The sequence below is a fragment of the Spermophilus citellus genome (assembly GCF_964194105.1).
Source record: "Spermophilus citellus genome assembly, chromosome: 7".
Taxonomy (NCBI): domain Eukaryota; kingdom Metazoa; phylum Chordata; class Mammalia; order Rodentia; family Sciuridae; genus Spermophilus; species Spermophilus citellus.
In genome coordinates, this window is record NC_138188.1 from 46,426,896 (window position 1) to 46,444,040 (window position 17,145).

The following is a 17,145-nucleotide window of genomic DNA, read 5'->3' on the forward strand; positions in this document are numbered from 1 at the left end:
AGGTACTAGTCTTAAGTTCCATCCATTTTCCTGTAAATGATATAATCTCTTTTTTCCTGACAGCCAAATAAAACTCCTTTGTGTAAACCTGCCATATTTTCTTTATCCATTCATTCACAGGTGAGTACCTAGTCTGGTTCCTAGGCTGTATGCATGTCATGGTTTCTGGAAGAATTAAACCTTCAAAGGTACCTGTCGGGCCACAGGAGAAAGTGTGCCTGTCTTTGCAGGTCCATGTGCTGTTTCTCTTACCTTCTCTGTTTTCTGTTTCCTATTTTCAACTAAAACAAAAGATGGAACACTTGGAACACATGGAACACTTGGTGGCATCTGGGATAAATCTGAATAGCTCTGAAATCCACGAGGCTCTGCCACATATCCTTACAGTCTCTTTCGTGTCAAGTATTATCCTACAGAATTATCTTCAATACTCTGCCGGCGGAGAGCGAGCATCAGGGTGAGGGTCTGGCATTCTTTGACCCCTCTGTGAGTGGCCTGATGAGTACAGCCATCAGTAACACAGGGCACTGTCCTACATTTTACCCAGATGCAAGTGGTGAGAAAGGTAAGTTTGAGTTCTTCGGTGCTCTTACTACCTGACAAGAACCTATTCAACATCATGGATCCCATGTTTTAGTTCCCCCTTCTTTAAGATTTCACTTGGAAGGTGATAAAGCCAACACCAGACACCAGCAACCTCTACTGTACCTTGTTACAAAAGCACTGCTGTTTGTTTGCTATTCCCAGGCCAGATAAAACTAGACAGTAGAGGGACACAGTTCACGCAGGCTGGAAACTTTTGGACGGTGTCCTGGATTAAAAGCAACAATAACAACAAACAAAAAGGGTACGGGGTCCCCAGCCGTGGAAATTTGTTTTATGGGCTCCAGCAAATTCTTGGCAAATAAAAACTCTGAAGCCATCTGCAGCCTCCATTTGGCTGAGGCCAGAGGGTACCCACTCCGGGAATGGGCGAGTTCCTGGAGAGAGGGAGCTGGGGTTCCGGGATTCTGCTGGCCCATGGCCACGGCCGGCTTAGCGCTTCCATCTGGGGCTCTGCTCATGCTTTGCTGTCACCAGGAGCAGGAGACCCAGGTGGCCCTCAAATGCCCAGGAAGTGAAGGGGGCCATGCTTCCCATCTGCAGCCAAGGCCCGGGGTCCTGGGGGAATGGCTGGTGACACAGAGGATGCCCCTTGTCCACGTATCACAGGAGAGACCTGTGAGCCAAGCTATTGAGATGCTCCAGCCAGTTGCTCTTCATTAAAAAAGAAAGAAAGAAAAATATACATTCACTTTTTTTTCATTGAAAGATAAATGCCGATGGAAACTCTAGTTACTGGATTTTGTTTCTTCCTTTTTTTTTTTATACTTTTTTTTTTTTAAAGAGAGAGTGAGAGGAGAGAGAGTGAGAGAGAATTTTTTTTTTTTAATATTTATTTTTTTTAGTTCTCGGCGGACACAACATCTTTGTTGGTATGTGGTGCTGAGGATCGAACCCGGGCCGCACGCATGCCAGGCGAGCGCGCTACCGCTTGAGCCACATCCCCAGCCCCTGTTTCTTCCTTTTTAACTGAAGGGCTTTCCATGGTTGACCTGCTATGAATTTACAGCCTAGCCTACCAGCCCCGAAGTAAATCTACATGCATATTTTATCAAAAGTCGCCTTTAAAATTGCTGAAATGGCGCTGTTTATCCACTGAGGAGTGAGGAGGGGAGAGTGGAGCCCAGGCTGCCTGCCACGCAGCACCCACAGGCCCCAGAAGTCAGAGTCCTCACCCAAGTAGCACCCAGGAAGCAAGGGGTGCAGGAGCAGGCTCCTGACCAGCCTTGGGATGGCTGGGAGGCCATAGCCCCCACATCCACATGGATCTGGGACTGCCACTTCTGCATCTGAGGAGGTGGAGAGCTGGCATGGGGACAACTAAGAGACAGGTAGAACAGCAGTCAGCAAGGTAAGCATCTCCCCATCGCAGCCAGGCTCCCCGTACAAGTTCACATACTGAGATTTCCAGGACTTCCGAGGGGCTCGGCCATGTGCATATGGATTTCAAGAGCACGCATGTGTACACATATGCTTTCAGATTTCCTACCTGTGTGCTCAAAATACCTACCCAGCATCTCTAAGACCTGTCTTGGTCCATTTCTCATTGCTAGTTATGCAATAGCTCAGGCTGGCCAAGTTATAAAGAAAGAGGTTTATTTTGGCTCATGGTCCTGGTCCAAGGTCATGGGGCCGCATCTGGTGATGGCTTCCTGCTGGCAGAGTCACAAGGCAGCATGAGCCTGGCCAGATTGGCTTCTGCAGCAGGCCGGCTCTGGAATAAACCATGGACCATTTGCGCCCTGTCTCCTCCAAGGTCCCGCCTGCACCTCCTTTAACAATGGCACACTAGGGATTCAATTTCCTCACCAGATTCAGAGGGGGCAAGTTAAGTCAACACTGTAGGATCAGAAACTACAATTTGGGAGATATTATGGAAATGAAAGGCAAAGATAGAAAGGCCTGGGAAGTAGTGTTTTTCATCTCTGAATACACTTTGAGGTCATGTAGAATCTGCTAGGCAAATCACTCAACTATTCTGAGCCTCAGGTTCCTCATATTTAAAGTGAGGATTGTGATACACCTACACAGCGTCGTTGGAAGATGACATAAGGTGCATAATGCAGAGGATCTCAGGAACACTTCAATAGCTGTTAATTGCTATTTTCAAAATTTAATTCTGAGATCACAGCTTACTTGTGACATTCTAGAGAAAAAACACTAAATTATTTGCATTACTTGTTTTCATTCACCTTTTATAAAACATAATTTTAGTTGTAGGTGGACATAATAACTTTTTATTGTATTGATTTATTTTTATGTGGTGCTGAGGATTGAACCCAGTGACTCACGTGTGCCAGGCAAGTGCTCTGCCACTTAGCCACAACCCCAGTCCTTCCATTCCCTTTTACATGTCTAAGTCATGAGTTCTCTTCTTGGGTGATGATAAAGGAAAGGGGGAGCAGTGAGCTCCTTTGAGTCACAAGTGGATGCTCATCAAAGTCTTCTGTCTCTGTTTTCTGGCACAGAGAAGAACTGCACTATAGGCCCACCCCCCCGTGATGTTTAATCGTCCAGACAAGTAGCCCAACCCCAGTGCTCTGGCTCAGCACGTCCAGGGAACTTCCTGGGATGGAGATGTGTTTCTCTGTTGGCAGAGCAGCCACTGGGTACTTGCAGCATCCAGAACTTGCCATGTGTCTAGCACAACCGAGAACTTTAACTGCTAATTGTGTTGAATTTTAACAAATTTTAATGAAAATTTAAGTGGCTGGGGACCACGCCATTGGATGGCACAGCCCTCTCTGGTGGCTTCTCATCAGCCTGAGTTCAGAAGGCTAATGACAGGCAGCGCAGAGTCCCAGCCAACCTGCTGGGACGTGAGAAGCTCCTATGTCCCCTTGGCCCCTGGAGTTTGGGTCTCTTGCTGCTGCTGCCGGGTGGGCAGAGCCTGTCCTGCTGTGCTGTCTACTGGAGGGCAGGCTGGTCCTGTTGACCAATGATAAAGAGCTCCCGAGCCTCCGCCCCTGCATAGGACACTGCCTCTGGTCCTGGAGCTCTTGAGGGCAAGCCTCCTGGCTGCTGTCCTCACGTGGCTGCTGGTGTCCTGGGTAGCTCCTGGTGTGGTTATGTTGCTCTGTCACAGGACAAGTAGGGACTGCCTCAGTACCCATTGGACACAAGGAACAGTGTTGGTGCTGCTGCCTTGCCCCTGCCTTGGGAGCCCCAGATGCTGCTTGTCTTTTTCCAGGTCACTTCTCAGGAAAAAGGGACATAGGAGCCAGCTCTTCAAGGAGCTTGTCCTCCCTCAGCCACATACCCACCACTGAGAACTGAGGCACAGCCCATGTTTGTTGGGACAGGGATAGGACACGGGCCTTGGAGATGCTGGCACCATGGGGCTGAGGATCGGGGCCTAGAGCAAGTGCGTCCTGGCAGGCCGGGCACTGCTGACCATCAAGAGGCCCCTCTGGACATGCTATTAGGTGCCCATTGGAAGCATTCATTCTGACCAGGTTCTCTGTTCCTTCGGGCTATTTTTATTACTTCATCTTCTTTATGGTAAGTGGAACCATCACTGGCTTAGTCACCATTGTGGAGTCGGGACCGACCTCCCAGGCCTGTCGTTCCCTGAGTCTGTGGCACTTACCCCCTTCCTCATCACCCTACAACACCCCCAAAGCCACTGCCTGCTGCAAGTGCACTGCAGGTGGCTCTAGGCTGGGCTGGTGAGGTCACCTGTATCCAATAGAGGGGGGATTCATGGCCTGGGGGCTTTTCCTGTGTCCCACGAGGGTATCAGCCAACTGTGTCCTCGTTGGCTTCAGTCTACCCTCAACGTCTTTCAGCTAGTGCACAGGCTTCTCTCTGCCCCTGCTCTCTGACTCCTCCTGTTCTGTCCAAGCTGAAGCCAGCACAACTACAATCTGCTCGTCATCCCACTGGCTTTCCTCTGCCCCCAGGAAGCACAAACTCTAGTGGGGCCCACAGCCTCTGTTCTGGGGCGGAGCCCCCCAGACCCTCCCCTCCCTGCACACTCTTCCCCTCAGTGTCAAACACTACCTTGACCCCGTGAAACCCCGCATAGGCCCCACGCTTTAAGCCTGGGGTCTTGGTGCCTCTGGACGTCCTGCCTGGAACGTGCCACCTGCACCCTTTTGCTCTGCTCTGGAAACTCTTCCCTTGAGACTCCCATGAATCATTGCAGCCTTGATGAAGCTTTTCCTGACCATGAAAAGGGGAGCTGGAGCTTCCTCTTTCAGCCTCTCTGAAACAACACCATGGCTTCTGCTCAAGCTTAATTCTCACATCTGCCTTCCTATCTGAGTTTTCCAGGTCCTGAGAACCCCTGGAGGGTCTGCCTGCCATGCTGCACCATGTCCCCTGCACGTGTCACAATGCCTGGCTCTTCTTTAACATCTAAGAAATGAACAGATAAGAAGAGCCGTTCCATTTTATTTTTAGGGGCTAAATGCATAGCTTTCAGCCTGCAGCCCCAGTTCTCGCAGCTCAGCTCCCGGAGTGCAGGGGTTTGGTGGAGGACGACATGCAGAAATCTAAGCTGCAGCAGAGACTCAGTTCTGTGAGGTAGAAGGCAAGGGGAGAAGTTAAACAGAAACTTGTCTTAATTGTAAGCTTTCTCCTCACCTGTTTGTTTAAACTCGTGGGTTAAACTGCACATTGCCTTTCTGGACCTGGTGATCTTCAAGGACACATCAGAATTGCGAAGGGTTGGACCAGGAGGAGCCTGTGAGGACAGCAGAGCCTGGTCTGCTGCGTCCTCTGGCTCTGCTCTCGCAGATCCTCCCAGAAGGATCGTGGGAAAACCTAGCACAAGGTGAAGTTTAAAGAGATGAGGAAAATGCCAGAAGGACACTCACCAGGAATTCTTAAGGGACAACGAGCCCCCAGCAGCCTTTAATGGTCATTCAAATAGAAAGGGAAACTCATGTGAGAAATTAAGTTCGTCCTGGGAAAGGACATACTGTCACCTGGTCAGAGAAGTGCAGCCCTCAGAGCTGCAGCCTCGAGGGGGTTGCCTTCTATCTCACAGAACTGAGTCTCTGCTGCAGCTTAGATTTCTGCATGTCATCCTCTACCTGCACTCCAGAGCTGAGCTGCAGGGACGGGGCTACACGTTGAGCTGGTCTGAGCACTGCTGGATGGTCTGAGCTAGTGGACAGGCTTCTCTCTGCCCTGTGAGGCAGGCAGGCTCCTCACCTGTGCATGGGAACCTGGTAGGACCACCCCACAGGGCCTAGTGGGAACCAGTGTGTACAATATGCCTAATGCTTTGCCTCAGCTGCCACTGTCCTCTCCGTCACCATGTGAAGACCACCACTGCCAAGCCCGCAGAGGAGTAGAGTCTTGGTGGCCTCTGAATCTTCTTCTTGCCATAATTCTACAAGGAAACTGAGTTTTTGTTTGAATGCTTTGTTTTATATGATGCCATCTACACAAAAATGATCTAAATGGCCACATTTGCTTGTTAACTTTGTTTCTAAATTATATGTTAGTCAATAAAACTGTGCACACTTGTGAATTACAACGTGACGTTATGATTTTGAACCTCCTTTTTGGGTGATTTAAAATTTGTTCAATATGCTCAGGTAGGCTTGGCCATTAGTTGTCTAAACCAAGACCAAACTCATATGGTGGGTCTGTGGGCTGCCCTGGACAGACCATTGCAGGGCAGTGACTTGGTTAAGCCTATGTGCTCCCTGAGGGCTGTCAAGATATACCCAATAACCTCAAAACTAGAAGCAGGAATTAGTGAGAATGACTTCAAACAGGAATATCCTTACAGTGTTTAATGCTGTGAGATCAGATACATGTGCTGAAATTAGAGAACAGACTCGACACAAAGTAAATTCATGTACCTATTGATTAACTAGCCCACTTTTATGCTGACCATCCCTTTAGTAATCATGAGTTACATCCATGATCCTTATGATCTGTGATTGCTGTGATTGAAGTGTATAGTTCAATATTAAAGTGAATTAAGAGAATTTAAAGATTCTCTCTGGCCAACAGTATAAAATATAGAATAATAAAATTTTGAGGATTTTCCCTAAACCTGACCATTAGATAGATTCTACAGGGTCTCATATTCTATCTTTCAGAATCTCAAAATGAAAAATGGAGATTTTTTTTTGTCTCACTCTATAAAGAAAATCTTTTTTTGTTCTTTGTCTAAGTGACAAAGTGTTTTCACAGCTTTAACTATGTCATTTATATGATGAATTATCTCAGTCTTCATATTGTGTGACCAAAAGGGATTCTCCCTGAGTTTATTTTGATCTCTTTCCATTCATACTGCCTTGGAAGAGTACTTACCTGGATAATCATACAATAAGATCAACAAAGAAATTTATTCCAATATGTTTGTCTGAAATAGATGAAAATTCTGTAATCCAGAAAAAAAAAAAAAGCTTTTCCTGGCTGAGAAAATCGCATATGAGCTTGGCTATCTGGGTCCATGTAGAGGAGGGTTAGAATCTACTGTGCTGACCTCAGTCTGTGGACTCTGAGGACACTCTTACTACAAGCACTTAGTCAGAACTGCACCAACAGTAACCTGACTCAGGGAAGTCCTCCTGGAGCCAACCACAGCACCAGCTTAGCTCCAGATTAACTCTCAAGAAAGTACACTTAATGGTTTGTGATATTTTTCCATTTTCACTTTTATTTTGCTAAAATCACTTTCACCAGAATCCATTCTTTTCATTTAAGGTTTATGTGAGCATTCATTTTTGTCTTCATAAATCATTTTTAAAACAATATGATAGCTTTGGCTATAAGTTTTTTCTTACAGCCATTATTTCTACCAAGAGTGATTTTGGGGGGATCAGTGTTTTCCTAACTAGATTTTCTCAAGAATGATTTATATTTTATCTAAATTTTTAGTTGATAAATTTTGGTGGGTATAATTTGCATGCTTGGAGAGTTTTGGTTCTAAAAGTGGTATTAATCATTTTTTTTTCAGAGAGAGAGAGAGAGAGAGAGAGAGAGAGAGAGAGAGAGAGAATTTTTTAATATTTATTTTTTAGTTCTTGGCGGACACAACATCTTTGTTTGTATGTGGTGCTGAGGATCGAACCCGGGCCGCACGCGCGCAACTGCTTGAGCCACATCCCCAGCCCAGTATTAATCATTTCTAACAGGAATAATTCATAATGAAATTTAAAAATATTTAATAAATGGACATGTGATAATTGTACCTACTTATAGGATACCATGTGGTGTTTGAATCACGTATATATTGTGCAACAGCCAAATCAGGTTCAGTGTACCTATGTCCTGAAAGATTTATCATCAAATGGTGAGAACGTTCAAAACCCCCTGTTGGAATGCTTTGGACGTACACGGCCTGTTCTTAGCTATAGTCTCCTTTCTGTGCGACAGAACCCAGCACTGGCCTCCTTCATCATCATACCTTAGGCCCCCTACTGCTCTCCGTGTTCATGAGGAACTTTATACAGGGCTTGTAATTTGTGCTCACTTCGTAGGTAACCATGAGGAAAATAGTAAGGGATTTTACGAGGGAAGGAGAGAAGATGAAGATAAGAAGAGGACTGGAGGAGAGGAGAAGGGACAAGGCAGAAGCAGTCAGAAAGGCACAAGGGTCAGAGAGGGGGCAGACAGGAGTGGAGGGTGCCCACAGCGAGGTGGGTGGAGGCAGAAGCGGAGGCCCTTCTGCTGTGTGGATAGGCAGCCTCTTCAGGGTGCCGCTAGGCTCTCACCTTCATACATGGGCACCTGGAGTGGGGGTTCACCTACACTCCTGTGGGGAGATACTAGTCCCATTTCCATCTGTCCCCTCATGGTCCCAAAGGCCCTCAGAGACCCTGATGCCTGGGCAGTGGAAATCCAAGGATTGGCTGTGTCAGAGCTGGGCACAGGTGTCCTCCAGCTTCTCAGCTGTCATCACAGATGACCTGAGACCCATGACTGCAAACGTAGCTCCCAGGGCCCCTCGTGCTCAAGGAGGTGGACTTTCCCTGGTACTGGGGATGGTCCTGGAGCCTCACACAGGGCAGGCAAAGGCTCTGCCTGCACGCCTGCTGCCTGGCCTTCCAGAAGTTCACCAAGTGATTGCCTCTGAGCTAACCTGACAACCCTGACTTGCTTGCGACTTCACCTCTGCTGATTAAGCTTCACCCCAGGCAGCCCACGCCCGCCATGGAGCTTCTTCCTTATGAACCAGCTCTGAAGGCACTGAACGGCCTCCTTTTCATTTGAAAAGTGCTTTCAGACTCCATGGAGTGTCCTGCTTTTACCTCTTTAGAAAATGGCTTAAAAAAAAAAAAAAAGAACAATGTGAGATATTTGAAGAGGACAGATGTATAGAAGCAGAGACTATCGGTAAACACAAGATTTTGTCTCTTTGCTTTCTGGCACTGCCACATTTCATTGCATGCTCTCATGTGGTCATTGTAAAGGGAAAGCCTCACTGGGGGATCAGGGCGTTCTCCCAGCTCTCAGACTCCACCAGTCCTGGGAGCCTGGACAAGCCACCCGCAGCCTGAGCCCTCTTCTCCTGTGTGTGGCTACTGTTTACCTTGCCTGCGTTTCTTCCTGTTCTTACTTGGAGTCATTTTATACTCATTCTCTGTGACCTGGGGCCTCTGCTTCAGTCCCAAGGGCCACACTCCTATGCCAAGAGGAAGGGATTTTGCCTTTAATCTACAAGAACAGCTGATAAAGGCTCTGATGGCTGAGGGTCCCCTGTCTTCCTCCCTTACCAACCTTGTTATGGTTTTGGAATTTAGTTTTCGACTGACCAATATAAGGAGACCTACCTCTTTCTTCCTTAGAAGTACCTAAAATCAATTTCAGTTTTAAAATAAAACTTCCCCAGATGATATGATTTAATAACAAAACCAAGAAGATGAAATGTGCAAACCACTCTTGGAACTGAAGGGTTATAAATCCCAAATATATTCACAATGAGAACCAAGCAGATGTGTAGCAAGGATTTAATTTGTGCACTGAGAACTTTAGCAGGAAAATGATAGAGAAAAGAGTGAGACGAGAGGAGAACCTATCAGAACATTCTCACGTTGACCTTTGCTGTTTAGCTCATACGTAGAGTTTTAAGTTTCCAGCCACTGTAGGTGCTCAAAACTAGAATGACCCCCATAATAACTCTGGAAGGACTGGCCTGTGTCCACCTTCCCCACCCTACCCCTTCCCCCTGCCACCTTCTCCTCTGCTCTGTTTGGTCCAGGAGGCTGCAACGGGCCCGGTCATCTCTACAGGCTTTCTTGCACCAGCCTCCCAGCTGTCCAGCCATGGGGGCAGTATGCATGAGGATGGGAAGGCCACATCCTCCCTGCTCTTCCCTTTTCTGAGTGGCACCTCCTGGAAGGGCCTGGATCCTCACTGGCCCAGTGGCTGCTGGTGGCCCTGCCGTCTGGTCTCAGCTCTCCTGAGCTTGGGTGGGGTTCCTTTCCCACTGGCCCTCAGGCCAGGTGGCGCCAGATTCCTGCCTGCGGCTGGGGCTGCCTCTATTTTGTCTCTTCGACTCTGCCCACACCTCTCCAGTTGTCCCTTCCTTAAAATCTCTCATTTGGAATCTGTTTTCTGCGGGAATAGAAGTTCTGAACAGATATTTGTGGAAGCAGAAGTCTTTTCTGATGGGGTAAGGGCTTGATTTCCAAATGCTCTCTGAGGGTTGTTTGGGGATGCCCACCACAAAGTCCCCACTGGACCTGAGTGAGATTTTAGGATGGGTCAGTGGTTAAATGAGCCTTCTTTTATGATATGGACGTGTTTAAATCGTCCTTACTTGGCAAGATAGAAAGTCACCAGTGAGTGCCCGAATTAAAGTTGGCCATTCTGAAAAATCCAAAAACTGGGGGATTGCCAGACTCTGTGGGGCTCATGAATCAGTTCTCCCAGAAAGACATTTGCTGAGACTGCCGATTCTGCAAGTATTCTGGGAGATCCATGCAGGGACTCTACCCCAGGTGTCCCTGGATGCGTCCTTAGCACACCAGCCCTTGCCTGGGAGTTGGGTGCTTGCACTTGCCAGGCTGAGACTGGCATCTGGAGGTTCCCAGAGAAGAGCTCTGGGGGGCAAGGCTTGCACCCCAGATATCACATACCTGGGCTGTGGGATCTTGTCACAGCCCACTCCCTGAAGGCAGCTCCTCGGCATGCTCAGAGTTGACCAGGCAATTGTTCTCAGCTCAAGGGCTTCAATGCATTGTAGGCTAATCCTCACGGGTCCATCGGCCTAGCCAACTGCCCTCCTGAGAACTTGGGACGGAAGTTGTTGATCTCTCTGTCCCAGTGACCACATGAGCCGGTGAGTGGTCTCTGCCCCTCTGTGCCCTGCCTCGTCAAGCTTTTACACCCCTTCTCAAGTGTGGACTGTCACCTGGGCCTGCTGCTGCTCCTCACTATCTGGGGACCCTGTCCCAGTCCCTGACTCCTCAAAACATAGTTCTCTCCTCTAGGAGGTTGATGGCTTTGGTCCTAAAGTTCCCTCATTTTCCTTCCATTTCTGGCCTCTGATCTTCCTAGCTCTGAGTTCATTCAGGCGTTCAAAACCAGTTCCAAACCTGCAAATTAAGTCCTGAGATTTTAATTCATCCTTGCCAGAATTTTCATGCCTGCTTAGATGTTACTGTGAAATTTAATTTGGCACATCAGGGACAAATCTGATGAGGTCATTGTCAAAAGGCTGTGTTCTGAAGTCCCACATCTGTTGTTCCACCTTCCTAACTGCACCCCTTAGGTTGGCCTCTGATTGTGAGACTGCAGTCTTCAGCCTCATCTAAACCCCATCTCTGAAGGTCTGGTTCTACTGGGGATTGAACCCACGGGTGCTCTACCACTGAGCCACACCCCAGCCCTCTTTATGATCATTGCTGTTTTATTTATTTATTTATTTATTTATTTATTTATTTATTTATTTATTTATTTATTTGTTGTTGTTTGAGACAGAGTCTCACTAAGCTTCCCAGGCTGCTTTTGAACTTTTGATCCTCCTGCCTCAGCCCCCAGATGCTGGGATCACAGGCATGGCCACCAAGCCCTGCTATTGGAGAATTTTGGAACTGCCCAGTCAGGTGCAGGTTTTATGCAACCTGTGTCCCTTGGCTACTTTCTTCTGGCAGTAATTTCTTTTTAAATTAAATCAGAGACTCTGTCACTGTCATTGAAAATATCCTCATTCAAGGAGTGCCTCATTCTTGTTTTAAAATCCATTGTTTTAACAGTTTGTGATCATTGCTGAGCATCTTTGGGGAATTACCTTTCTTGGGTTGTGTCCACACCGTGTCTGAATAGCCCCTTGGAAAATCGTCAAGTGAGAAAAACTCTCATTATCTGCACCTGGATCCAGTCATGCCAAATGTTCTGAGGATGGCAGCCACCTGGATCATCACCGACATGCAGACAGATGTGCCACAAATCCCAGGATCTTTACCTTTAAGTGGTACTTGGGTGCTGACAAGATTTCAAATGTAGGTCTGATTCATTTGCCTGTTTTTACCCTTCATGGAAAGATCACAATGAAGCACGATTGCTGAATGACCTGAACAGCCTCCTCCCTGTGCTGGAGCCTGAGCAGGGCTGGTCCTCTGCCTCTGCCTAGCCTGGCGTCCCCAGCCTTAGTGTATAGCCTGCCACGAAGACACTGCTGGGCATTGCTGGGCAAAGCAGCAACCTCACTGTATGGGGCACACTCTTGTACCCACCTGCAACTAGGTTCTCTGCACAAAGGGGCAGCAGGAGGAGGCGGTGTGAGCCCAGATCATTGAAAGGATTTTCTTGGGTCCCCAGCTGACACCTATTCAGAAGAAGGTATTACAGTCACCTCCCAAGAGTGTGCCTGGGATTCTCAGGTACTGACCTCAGGGCAGAGACCTCCACTCATGTTTCTTTAGACCAGGACCAATGTTGATCTTTACATCGAACTTCTGCCACTCTCCATCCAATGGAAGTGACTTTGGGGATGAATCCTAGGCTGATGTCTCCATCTCCAGGGTGCTGCTGACGGGGGCTCAGGTGGAGGAACTGCCCACCATCTCCTGCCTTGGGCCCTAGGGGTGCAGGACTCCTGAGGGGAGGGCCCTCTCCAAGGCCAGGCCTGTCTACAGCCTGTGTCTTTGCCTTCCTTCAGTCCTTCCCTGCTCTGTGACTCCCACCCTCCCTCTGGCCATCTCTCAGGACCTACTACCCTGCCTTCCCACCTGCCTTCAGGTGTCTGAAGCCTCAGTGGGCATTGATGCAGTCATGAACTTGCCTAGCACTTGCTCAGATTGCCCAGTGGGCAGAGAGGACTTTGGAGCCCTGTAACGGTGAGTCTGGCTCCTGAGCCTTGTCCTCTCTGAACCTCAGATTCTTCTTCTGTGAATGGGGGCAACCACCCCATTGGGGAGGGCATCTTCCTTGACTGTGGGATTCTGGTTGGGTTTAGCCAACAGGGAGTACCAGCAAGACTACAGGATGGGAGAAGAGAGGGGGGCATTTTTCCATTCTGAGATGGTCCTTGGGGGGGCTGCAGACCTCCACACCAGCTGTGCCCCATTAGGGCAGTGCCACCTACACCTTTAACTCCTGGGTTTTGCTGGCCACCCTGAACTCCTGCCCTGCAGGCCCAGGACTGAGGGCCCCTGCTCTGGCCAGGCCCAGGACACTGAGCTTCTTGGTCTTCCTGGAGCAGATCCACATGTCTGTAGTAAGCTCTTTACCAAAGTCAGCCCCAGTCCTAGTTTGTCTGACATCTGTTCCCCACCAGGAAGAGCAGCTGTAGCCACAAGGCCCGAGATGTAGATGCAAGAGGCAGCACTGACCGGTCGGGAAAGCCTTGAATGTCCGAGATCATGTCTTTGCCTTCCCTTGCCCTCCTGCTTTGAGCCTTTGGCTTCAGAGCCCTGCCTCTGATGGTCTTTCCTAACTTTCTGGTACTGGAGCGAGTCATGGCCCCTCTGGAGCTGAGCAGCCTCAAGTGAGGTCTGCAGCCACTCACGTGGGCGCTGTCACCCTGGCAGGAACAAATCTCCCAGAATGGCGGAGAGCACCCTGGACAGTTCATAGACACCTCTATAGTCTCTCAAATCAATGCCCCTGGACCTCTGCCCCACCACTCTGGGGATGGCTTACTGGTGGGACTCAGTAGGTGTGACGCCTGCTTAGACCAGCAGAGCACATGCAGTCACCTGAGGTCAGCAGCACAGGGTCTGCCCTCCTGGCCTAGCTGTGCCGATGCACTTGCTGCATGCAGAGTGGTCACAGCTGGCCCTCAGAGGACCTGGGAGCCACCCATTCTGGGCTCCATGGAGTGGCTGAGCCAGGGCTGTCCTTGCTTCTCCCCTCAGTGTCCTGGGCTCCCTGGAGTGGCTGAGCCCAGGGCTGTCCTCGCCAACCTCTTTCAATTAACCTGCTTCATCTGAGCAGACCAGCATGTCCCTTGCTGCTCTGTGTCAGAAGGCAATTAACCTTCTGACAGAACAAGAGGGAAAGCACTCGAGCACCTAGCAAGCCCACAGATGAATCACCAGTTGGTGATGTTCTTCTCCGTTAGCTTCCCGGCCACGGAGGCCTTCCCTGGCTGGGCTGCCTTGCTCCCTTCCCACCACCTTGCCCTGTGTCCAGCCCTGTGAGCACAGGAGGCCAGTGGATCTGTTGAACCCAAGTGCAGACACAGCAGCAGCCTCTGGAAATGTGTGGCTCCTTCCCCCAGGGAAAGTGGGTCAGCAGAGGCAACACCGAGGGGCTGCAGAGTGGGCTTTCTGGTGGGAGGTGTGGGGTGGCAGGAGGGCTACCATGGAGGCAGGCGGGAGGGGACTTGGCAGCAGTGCTGAGCCAGCAGCTCCCAGGCAGCCTTTGGATGCCCTAAGGACTCCAGACCCACCCGCAAGCAGCACCTGCACCCCATTATGAGGGGTAGTGGCACTTCCCTCTCCACAGAGCTCATCTGGAAGGAGTGGAGGAGGTGTCAGGGTTCCTCCTTCATTTGTGCATTGGGTCACTAGGTCTGGTGTGGAGGGACTTCTCATGGCTCTGCTATCTCTTATTGGAAGAAGCCTCAAAGACAAGGCCTTGAAGGCCCAGAGAGGTCAGCTGTTTTCCCAGGCTCAAACAGCTGTGACTCTTGTACAGTCCTCCCTTTGCCCAGGGATGTTCTGGGCTGGAGCAGTGGGTCTCCGGGGAGTGGGGACCTACATCAGATCAGTCCTCCCACAAGGCGGGTGAGAGGAGGTAGCCTGCAGGAGGGGGTTGCTCATCTGGGGGGCGCTTCCCTGCCAAGGCACTGCTGTGATCCTCTGCCAACTCAGAGTCGGGCTGAGCACCCCTCAGGACTCCAGCTGGGCACCTGCCCTGGAGTGTCCATTGGTCTGTTTCCTCCAACTGATTAAGGTCGACGCTACCTCACACCTCCCCCCCTCCCTGTTTACTATGGGCAGGGTCTCTTCTAAGTGCTCCAAAACACCATCCCTCCAGTTATCACAAGAGACTGTTGTCCTCATCCTGCAGGTGAGGAAAGGGGGCTCTGGGAGGAGGAATCTTGTTTGAGGCCAGAGCTGGACCCTCCTCACCACGTTCCAGGGCAAGGGCCTTCAGCATAGTGGAGACTCCCAACGGTTAGTTTACTTCATCCACTCTTGCTTTCCAAGGTCAGGCAAGGTCGTCCCTCTGAAGACTGAGGCTCCAGCAGAGACTGTGTTTGCCCCTTGGAGGAACCCAAGGAGGCCTCAGGCTGCAGCCCATTCCTGTGTCTCCTCTGTCCACTTACCCCGTGTGTGCTGAGCATCACGAGGGGACAGCAGGACATGACGGTGTGACGTTTTGTACAGAGTTAAAGAAGCTAAGGAAAGGGAGCCACCACTAACTGGGAGCAAGGACAGATCTCAGAGAGGAAAGCACTGGCCCTGGGCCTTGCAGGAGGAGAGGTCCCTACAGGGCCATGCAGAGTATCAGCCTGGGCACAGGCATGGTGACAGGAGGGGGCCGCTGTGCTCCTGGGAAGGTGTTGAGAGCCACAGGCAAAGGGGCCCCAGCAAACTTTCAGCTGATTGGCTCACCGTGGCCCCAGCAAACTTCCAGCTGCCAGCTGATTGGCTCCTCTGCGGTGATGCTCATTGGGCTGTTTCCCCGCCCTTTCAGACCACGGAGCTGCTCATTGGGGGACTCTTTTGGCTCCACCCACGTGACCCAGCCAATTGGCCTCAAGAGCAGGAGGAGTAGGGGTGGAGAGGCTCCCGGAAGCTGGTGGTGGCAGTTGGGCTCTGAGGGAATTCCTGAAGAGCTCCTGTGGTGCTGCGTGTGTTCTAAAAATAAAGTTCAGTTCTGCTTTACAAGTGGCTCCTGAATTGTGCCCAGCCAGACTGCGGCAGGAAGGAGAGACTTGGTGCTGCGGCAGGTTGGGGAGTGAATATGGAAGATCCTGAGGCCAAGACAGGAAGGCAGGCAGAGCCTGTTGGGAAAGGCCTTCACCTGGATCAGCCGGGAGGCTTGCCAATCGATAATTTATACTGAATTAAAAATTCTTGATTATTTAAGGAGCTTTATAAAACATAACAGCTTGAGGGCATTTGGATACAGCACAAAACCACTGAAAGGATATTTCTGAATGGCCGATAGTGGCTTTCTAAATGCTAGGGTTCCCCTGTCCTTTTCTCTGTTACCCCCTGAGGCTTGCGTCTGGAGGCCTCAGGGTAGTGGTAGTTTAGAGATCCCTCCGAACCCAGTGAACCCAGCAACCCAGCGGAGCATGGCCAGGGGCCTCATCTCTGTTGCCTTCTCTGATTTACATCCACTACCAAGGTCAGAAGTGCTCTTGTTGCTCCCAGCAATGGCTAAATCAATGCCACGCCAAGGAGTGAAATTCCTTTATGTGAAGTTGGCTGTATTAAGATGAGATGATTGAAAACATTCTCAGAGTTTGCTCTCACGGAGCACCCTTCCTGCTACTGTCACTCTCCTGTTAAAATGTCACGAAGACGGGAAGCACATCAGAAATGGAAACGCATGGCCACACCTGGCCTTCAGGCCCAGAGAGCTGCGCTGGATGGTGCAGGCCTCAGCCTCATGGGAAGGAGAGACTTAGTGCTGTTGCAGGATGGGGAGCTCCTGGGAGCCCTGTCCACTCTCGAGGGAGCTGGGCTCGAACACACTGGCCTCCTGCTTGGACAGGAGTGGTCTACACCAATCCTATGAGTAGGCAGCCGCCTTTCTACCTCCTGGAAACAGCTAAGTAGATTCTCCACTTGTGGGGATAGAAAAAGACACGGCCAGTGCTCCCTTGGACATGCCCTCCCCCAGGAGAAGCAGAGGGCCAGGGTGCAGCCAGGAGTGCAGAGCAAGTTACGGGACTCAGGAGAGCTTTCACTCAGAAAGTCAGAGATGTAGGAAGTAGGGGGTCAGAGGTCTCATCTCAGTGCAGTGGTTTGCGTGCCTGGCTACACCCACCTGCCCCTGCTGCAGAGCTGAGAAGAGGTCTGACCTACCACAGCAGAGAGCAAGCTGCACAAGAGGAGTTCACACATGATTTATAGACACTACATCAGGATCTAGGAACCAGAAGAAAGTTCTAGAATATTGTCTGGGGTCATTAGTAAGGTACAACAAGGGATAGCTTTTAAGAAA

The 17,145-nt window shown here is 50.0% G+C and overlaps 1 long non-coding RNA gene across 1 annotated transcript in view; it reads left to right on the forward strand.

Moving 5' to 3' along the window:
* LOC308652843 overlaps positions 1–17,145 on the forward strand; it is a 1,084,519-nt gene that overhangs the window by 341,061 nt on the left and 726,313 nt on the right. The window lies entirely within an intron of this gene.